Below are 9040 nucleotides of genomic sequence, written 5' to 3' on the forward strand. Positions count from 1 at the left end.
GGCCCTCATTAATGTAAATCTATAACAGACCCCTGAGTGGATGTTGACTATGGGCAGAGGGTGGCCCTCATTAATGTAAATCTATAACAGACCCCTGAGTGGATGTTGACTATGGGCAGAGGGTGGCCCTCATTAATGTAAATCTATAACAGACCCTGAGTGGATGTTGACTATGGGCAGAGGGTGGCCCTCATTAATGTAAATCTATAACAGACCCCTGAGTGGATGTTGACTATGGGCAGAGGGTGGTCCTCATTAATGTAAATCTATAACAGACCCCTGAGTGGATGTTGACTATGGGCAGAGGGTGGTCCTCATTAATGTAAATCTCTAACAGACCCCTGAGTGGATGTTGACTATGGGCAGAGGGTGGTCCTCATTAATGTAAATCTCTAACAGACCCCTGAGTGGATGTTGACTATGGGCAGAGGGTGGACCTCATTAATGTAAATCTATAACAGACCCCTGAGTGGATGTTGACTATGGGCAGAGGGTGGTCCTCATTAATGTAAATCTATAACAGACCCCTGAGTGGATGTTGACTATGGGCAGAGGGTGGTCCTCATTAATGTAAATCTCTAACAGACCCCTGAGTGGATGTTGACTATGGGCAGAGGGTGGTCCTCATTAATGTAAATCTCTAACAGACCCCTGAGTGGATGTTGACTATGGGCAGAGGGTGGACCTCATTAATGTAAATCTATAACAGACCCCTGAGTGGATGTTGACTATGGGCAGAGGGTGGTCCTCATTAATGTAAATCTATAACAGACCCCTGAGTGGATGTTGACTATGGGCAGAGGGTGGTCCTCATTAATGTAAATCTATAACAGGCCCCTGAGTGGATGTTGACTATGGGCAGAGGGTGGTCCTCATTAATGTAGATCTATAACAGACCCCTGAGGGGATGTTGACTATGGGCAGAGGATGGTCTTCATTAATGTAGATCTATAACTGACCCCTGAGTGGATGTTGACTATGGGCAGAGGGTGGACCTCATTAATGTAAATCTATAACAGACCCCTGAGTGGATGTTGACTATGGGCAGAGGGTGGTCCTCAGTGATGTAAGTCTATAACAGACTATAGAAAGGAGTGAACTACAATACCAGGAAGCACAAACCCAAAATACCATGTTCCTGTCCAATTGTCAGGCATCATAACATAAGCTCTCATTCCACATATCCAATAGGTGTTGTTTAGAGTACCCAGGCTGTTGCGTAGATTATATTTGTACTGTTGCACTCACTTCTGCCAAAAAACCAATATCCCCCTTGAATCTCAAACAGAGGCTCCCTTAACCATGTAAGGTATAGATACACTGATCAGCCATAAAATGATGACCACCTGCCTAATATTGTGTAGATCCCCCATTTGCTGCCAAAACAGCCCTGACCCAAAGAGGCATGGACTCCACTAGACCTCTGAAGGTGTGTTGTGGTATCTGGCACTAAGATGTTAGCAGCAGATCCTTTAAGTCCTGTAAGTTGCAAGGTGGGGCCTCCATGGATCGGACTTGTTTGTCACTCCACAGATGCTCAACTGGATTGAGATCTGGGGAATTTGGAGGCCAAGCCAACACCTTGAACTCGTTTTTGTGTTCCTCAAACCATTCCTGAACCATTTTTGCTTTGTGGTAGGGTGCATTATCCTGGCCAATGCTATCAGGGAATACCTTTGCCATGAAAGGGTGCGCAAGGTCTGCATCAATGCTTAGGTAGTTGGTACGTGTCAAAGTAACATGAATGGCAGGACCCAAGGTTTCCCAGCAGATCATTGCCCAAAGCATCACACTACCACCGCCGGTTGCCTCCTTCCCATAGTGCATCCTGGTGCCATGTGTTCTCCAGGTAAGCGATGCACACACATCCAGCCATCCACATGATGTAAAAGGAAACGTGATTCATCAAACCAGGCCAGTTTTGATGCTCGCGTGCCCATTATAGGTGCTTTCGGCAGTGGGCTCCCTGACTGGTCTTCAGCTACGCAGCCCCATACGCAACAAACGGTGATGCAATGTATGTTCTGACACTTTTCTATCAGCACCAGCATTAACTTTTTCAGCAATTTGAGCTACAGTCTGTTGGATCGGACCACACAGGCCAGCCTTCGCTCCCCATGTGCATCAATGAGTCTTGGCCACCTATGACCCTGTAGCCGGTTCACCGCTTTTCCTTCCTTGGACCACTTTTGATAGGTACTGACCACTGCAGACCGGGAACACACCAGTTTTAGAGATGCTCTGACCCAATTTTCTAGCCGTCACAATTTGTCCCTTGTCAAAGTCGCTCATATCCTTATGCTTGCCCATTTTTCCTGCTACTTACACATCAACTTTGAGGACAGATTGTTCACTTGCTGCCTAATATATCCCACCCACTGACAGGTGCCATGATAGCGAGATTACCAGTGTTATTCACTTCACCTGTCAGTGGTCATAATTTTATGGCTGATCGATGTATCAGTGTTATTCACTTCACCTGTCAGTGGTCATAATGTTATGGCTGATGGGTGTATCAGTGTTATTCACTTCACCTGTCAATGGTCATCATGTTATGACTGATCGGTGTATAGTGTGAAGTTCATGGAAACAGAGCCTGAGTCTTTTCACTTTGGCTTCTAGATGACAGAGAACCATATGAACCTGATAACAGCCCTAAGAGCCGTAAGAAGATTGTCATTATCTTTCCACCTTGTTGCCGTGTAGTAGTGGTCTTGTAAGTTGCATTAAAGTGTACAGCTATGTTAGGGATCCCTGTCATGTGAGATGTAGGCATTAGCATACAAACATTATGCTGTGTTTGATTCCTTTTCCCAGCTACTCTATGGGTATACTGTAATGCAATGTTTTGATGAGCAGATTGAACCTAGTAGCCCTAGAAGCCAAATGTAATGAAATGTAAGGTAAGGATAGGAGCTCCAGACAGGAATGAGCCCTACACACAGTGCAATCACAATCTTAGTTGCAGGCAGAGGGACTCTCTAGCCCGTCCACTGTGCGTTTGGGGAACGTCGGACCCAGAGATTGTATGTGACATTGTATTTGTAAAGAGTCAGACCAGAAGACAGGGGGATGTGTGTGTAGAGTCCAGCGAGAGATGTTCAACACCACCTGTAGAGAAAAACAAGAGAACGCAAGAATGATAGTGTGCAGGTGCATAATGAGAGCGTAAAATTGGGGGGGACAAGGGGGGAGAAAGGGAAACAAACAAAACGACAAGCAATTAGTCTTTCTTTTATCTTTCTTTTTGAGTAAGGCAACATGCACCAACACGGCAATGACAGACAAAAAATAATCTGTGAGGTGCAGAAGGTGAACAACAGAATATAAATAAAACTAAACAGTGATTGGAAACAGGTGCGTCATCGGATGCGCTGCTGCCATCAGTCTCCTGCCGGTGGTTAGTACACTGGCGACGTGGCGCACCAGAGAGGGAGAGGGAGCCATGGTTCCACGCAAAGCAGACGTTACAGATAGTGGAGGTGTCTTCAAACCTTTAATTGCATTATTAATCTACTTGATCGCTAAAGGTTGATGATAGCAGTGTGTGCCATGAAAGATAATCAGGACCTGATCCGCTTTCATGCTTCTTCACCTGAGATCAGCCCCCAATTACCTAGTGTATTTGGATGTTTAATCTCCAGGCTCTGTTTTTTAATGAATAACTCTACAATGACTCACATGTATCCACCTAGGTTTGCCCTGCACCTTAATAGCAGATCTAGTCACAAGCAATACCAGATAAGGACCTTAATACTTCAATAGGACTTAACACTGTATTCCTATTATGTGTAGCTCTGACACATATAAAACTGTGGTTGAAGTGTCTGGCCATGCTATGCCAGCCTCAAACATTTTGGATAGCCTATTCACAATTTGTCTGTTCTGTCTGACCATGAGACTGAGTGTGGTATGGACAATGTAGCTGCCAATCAATGTTCATCCTTCCAGCAGCTTCCTGACACAGACTCCCGGTGAACGGTGTTCCTGGATCGGAGTCCAGCTGATTCGGTAATCCCCATCTTGGAATGATTTCTTTGACCAAGATCTTTACTGTGTGGTTTGCAATTCCTTTCTTTGTGGTATAGACTTCCACCCATCTCAAAAACCAGTTGACAATGATCAACTGCCACTTGCCACTTGGATTGGTTACTGGAGTACATCCAACAGAGCCTTCACGTCTGATCCGTCTTTTAACAGGACATTCTAATGCAGTCATGAACCCTCTGTTCTTTCAGATCTCTCTGAAGTCGTGAGTTATACAAAAGGTGTGTCTTGAATTGGTGTAGATTGGTTTTCTCTTCAGCCTGTTTCCATGCTTCTGTTAGTGTCATAGGTTCTGTGACATTGTTTGTTTTAGTGACCGCCCATTCCGGCTTTCGCACTCCCCCCTCCACAATGCTTGAGCCATCATTATACAAGATCAAATCTGGGTTGTCCAAGGATTGGGAAATTGTGAACTAACACATCTATTTTTCTTGGTGTTCCATGTCACTTTAACTTGGGAGAAGACCAATGTGCATGATGAGGCCTAGGCAGAGGATAAGGTCTTCAAATGGCCCCACACACATGTGGGATTGAACTGTCAATGGTTCAATACAAATTGTTAACAGTTTGGTTGGTATCATGCATGTCTCCTCCCTGAGAGATTATAGGCATGAAGAGTAATTGAATTAAGCTTGACACAATGTATGAGAGTACTAACTATCTCTGTACAAAGGACACTAGGTAGGAAATGAGATGCTCCATTATTGATGGGTCCCAAACACCCTGTCCATACCACCTGCTAGGAACTGTGTATGTGACTGTCAAAAGACTAATTGAATAGACCCATGGACCATAGGTTGGAACATACCATACAAGTGTATTTTGTGGGATAAACCTTTCTTAAAATAGTCTGTGTAATGGTTGGATATGAACACCGACCGCCTCCTACGTGTCCTGGCTTAAAAGACAGTGTAAACTTTGTAATCATTGGAGAACATTTAAGAACAATGGAAGATCAACATCTTGGACTCATGCTAAGTAAAGATTCTCCCCGGACATCGGTTTAATCAATGACTCTGTTCAGGGATCAAGAGTGGACAGAAGCTAACACCCCCTCCTTTTGCGTTCTTCATCTTACTGATGTATTGTGGGCGTATTAGTTCAGCTTTATGTGATGGCCTCACTGCAATTTCAGCTCCAGCGCCCACCAGGAACTCCATGTCAATGTTGTTTATCAGCAGACTAGCATAAACGCCATCAGATGTCTACTATAGGACGTTATATAAGACACACTATAGGACGCACTATAGGACGCAATATAAGACGCACTATAGGACGCACTATAAGACGCACTATAGGACGCACTATAGGACGTTATATAAGACACACTATAGGACGCACTATAGGACGCAATACAAGACGCACTATAGGATGCAATATAAGACGCACTATAGGACGCACTATAGGAAGCACTATAGGACGCACTATAGGACGCACAGGAGGGGTTTTTCTAGATTCCTCCGCTGCACCTGACAGCTGCTGCACTTGTTCAGTGGAGAGTCTCTGGAATCGTTCCACCACAGTGACATCATCAGAACTGGTGCCTCTGTTGTTCTGTCCTGGTCTGTCTGTTGTTCTATCCTGGTCTGTCTGTTGTCTGTTGGTCTGTCTGTTGTCTTCTCATGACGCCCCTTATCCGTCTGCCTTGTCCTCTGTTGTTTTGTCCTGGTCTGTCTGTTGTCTTCTCATTATGTCCCTCATCTTTCTGCCTTTTCCTCTGTTGTTCTGTCCTGATCTGTCTGTTGTCTTCTCATGCCTTTTCCTCTGTTCTTCTGTCCTGGTCTGTCTGTTGTCCATTGGTCTGTCTGTTGTCTTCTCATTATGTCCCTCACCCTTCTGCCTTTTCCTGCATCGTTGCTGTTAGCGTCCTGTGCGCAGGGGCGTTGGACTGGGGGGAAAAGGGGTACTAAGTATATAGGGCCCTAATGTGTAGAGGGGCCCTCAAAATTTTTTGAATCTTGAATAAAGTGGGGAGGGGCCCTCAGAGACCGCCTATGTACAGGGCCCAGAATTTTGTGCTACATCCATGCCTGTGCGTCCATAGTAATTACAAGTTCTTTTCTCAACTGCAGAAGAATCAGATGAATCCTTGGACGCTTGAGTGACTCTGATCACAGGTGAGCCATGAATCGAATTCATGTCTGTCTAGCCGTGTCAGAATGTCACTCCAAAGGTGTTGTCCTTATCTTCTTTTACCACAGTTTTGCACAGAGGCCTGAGATTATAATCTGCATTCTCATCATTATAATCATTCAATGGGCAGCCTGTTTGTGCCTCCCATGTTGGGTCCCACCGTGATACACCCTCAACAGTCTTCCTCAGTTCTGTGTGAGGATAAATGGATGTGACTTTAGGACATGTTGTTGTTGAACCTGACACAGTCAATTCTTCTCTCACCACCTCCAGTTTTTGTTTCCTTATCTTCTCGCTTCCTTGCTCTTTTTTGCTTCTGTTCCATCAATGCTCTCACACTCTCTCTTGACTTCTTCACAACATTCTCCTGTAAATCTCTCTCATTCTTATCATCTCTTTTTCTGAGTTCAGCCAGAACAGACCAACAGATTTTGCAAGAAAAGTTTGACAATCTCTTTATTTTGCCCCAGGGAATATCTGATCATTTAAAAGTGCCATCTGTTTCCAGAGATCCGCCATCTTTTTTATTATGTCTTGCCAAAATTCGTCCAATTGAAACTTTTTCTTTATGTTGTCAAACAGAGAACTGATCACCTCATTTACTCTAATGGTGGGACGGGTAGGCCCCACCCCCCTTTTTCCATGAGTGGATTTTTCCACGCAAGCCATTAAGTTAATTTCAAATTCTCTCTCAAACATAAGGCTTTACGCTGCTATATTATTGTGCCAGGGGAGTAGTGTCAGTTCTCCTTCTCCACTGTAAATCCTTGTAAACCTAAGGAATGCACTCTCTAAATTTCCTTGTCTCCTGCTTCGTTTAAATTTAGGAGGACATGAGGTCTTGGCCCAGACCTCTGGAGTACCAGGCTGTAAAGACTCATTGCTATCCTTGTTCCAAGTCCTCCTGGTTGTGTTCCAGATCAAGACAATACCTGACGATTCCAGCTGACACTCTGCTGACCATCCCGCCCCCCAGGTTGTCCCTGTCCTTGTCCATCTGGTCATACTTGTGACCTGGATTATGTTTCATAGACTCTGGACACAGCCCACATGCATTTATTAATTATTACAACTTACACTCTTAAAATGCTTACCTGGCACAGCCAGAAGAGGACTGGTCACCCCTCTGAGCCTGGTCACCCCTCTGAGCCTGGTTCCTCTCTAGGTTCCTTCCTAAATTCCGGAATCTTTTAGGGAGGTTTTCCTAGCCATTGTGCTTCAACACTGTTGCTGTTTGCTCCTTGGTGTTTAATGCTGGGTGTTTTGTATAAGCACTATGTGACAACTACTGATGTAAAAAGAGCTTCATAAATAAATTTGATTGATTGATTGAACTTTTACGCAGTTATTATGTTTATACTATTTGAACAGACAATAATACCGGATTTTCTAAACAAATGCCATGCAGGTTTTCACACATTTGAAAAAGTACACAGAATACACATATCTCTGCCACAGATACATGTAACACCTCCGAAAGACAGATGATCATGTAATACTCTCAATACTCTCGGTCTGTATCTGTATTTCCGTCGCGGTCTGTATCTGTATCTCTGTCTCGGTCTGTATCTGTATTTCTGTCTCGGTCTGTAGCTCCAGAATTAGCTGACAGCACGTGAAATGTGTTCCCAATCCAACTCAATCATCCTGCTTACAGCGCCAGTCTTTTCGATCAACGTCTTTTTTACCGTTGATTTGTACAGGTTAAAGATTGAATCAGGGTTAGAGGCTTCTTCAGTGTTTGTTCAGCAGTCATAGTACATGTCTCCAGATGTTATAATCACAGCTCTCACCAGTGTTAGTTACTCTCTGCTGACTCCCACCATCTAACAGGTGAGCTTGGGGTAGCTGGTGTTATAAAGCAACGTCCCAGGATGGTCCGTCCAAACCCTCTCTCTCTCTTGTTCCTCTCTCTTCCCAAACTTCTCTACTCCTACTTCCCACCACGGTCCAACATAGCGGAACCTTTAACTCTAACCCACTCTCTACACAGGCCCACAGAGCTGTACATTTAGCCGGATAACATGAGAACAGTTTTTGACAGGCAATCTGCCTCTGACCTGGGGTACATCCCTGTGTGTGTGTGTGTGTGTGTGTATGTGTGTGTGTGTGTGTGTGTGTGTGCGCGACCATATGCCTGCATATGTGTGTGTGTGTGGGGTGGGGGGTGTAGAGAGTGGGTGGCATGTTGAGGGGCTCTTGTTGTGTTGGGCATCCTGTCCTAAGACCTGTGCCCAGAGAGAGGCCCACTACACACTCACACACACACCTACACACATCATATACACACATACACACAGCTCAGCATCAATATCAAACCTAAAACAAACCATGGGGAGCCGTCAGAACCATTCAGCACTGAAACAGAGACTGCCTGCCTAGTGTTTATAAACACACACACACACACATACACACACACACACTACACTGCAACAGACAGCCTGCCTAGTGTTTATAAACACACACACATGCACACATACACACTACACTGCACTGCAGCAGACAGCCTGCTGCCCAAACAATACTGCTGGACATGATTATACTCTGGGCACCAACCTTCCTCCTGCTACACACAGCCAGATTTACACACACACACCCACACACAAGACATACATACACATATAAAAGGCATGCAAATTCAAGTACTCACACCACATAAATGTCTGTATTCGACATTAGACCAGGTGGGGAAAATAATATACAGTACAACTTTTGACTGGTACTGTATTCATTTTTAACTGGTTGATTTGAACATTTTAAATCAACTGGTTGTTTGCTTAGATATATGATTTGAACATTTTAAATCAACTGGTTGTTTGCTTAGATATATGATTTGAACATTTTAAATCAACTGGTTGTT

Source organism: Esox lucius, chromosome 4 (assembly GCF_011004845.1).
Source record: "Esox lucius isolate fEsoLuc1 chromosome 4, fEsoLuc1.pri, whole genome shotgun sequence".
In the NCBI taxonomy this organism is placed as follows: Eukaryota; Metazoa; Chordata; class Actinopteri; order Esociformes; family Esocidae; genus Esox; species Esox lucius.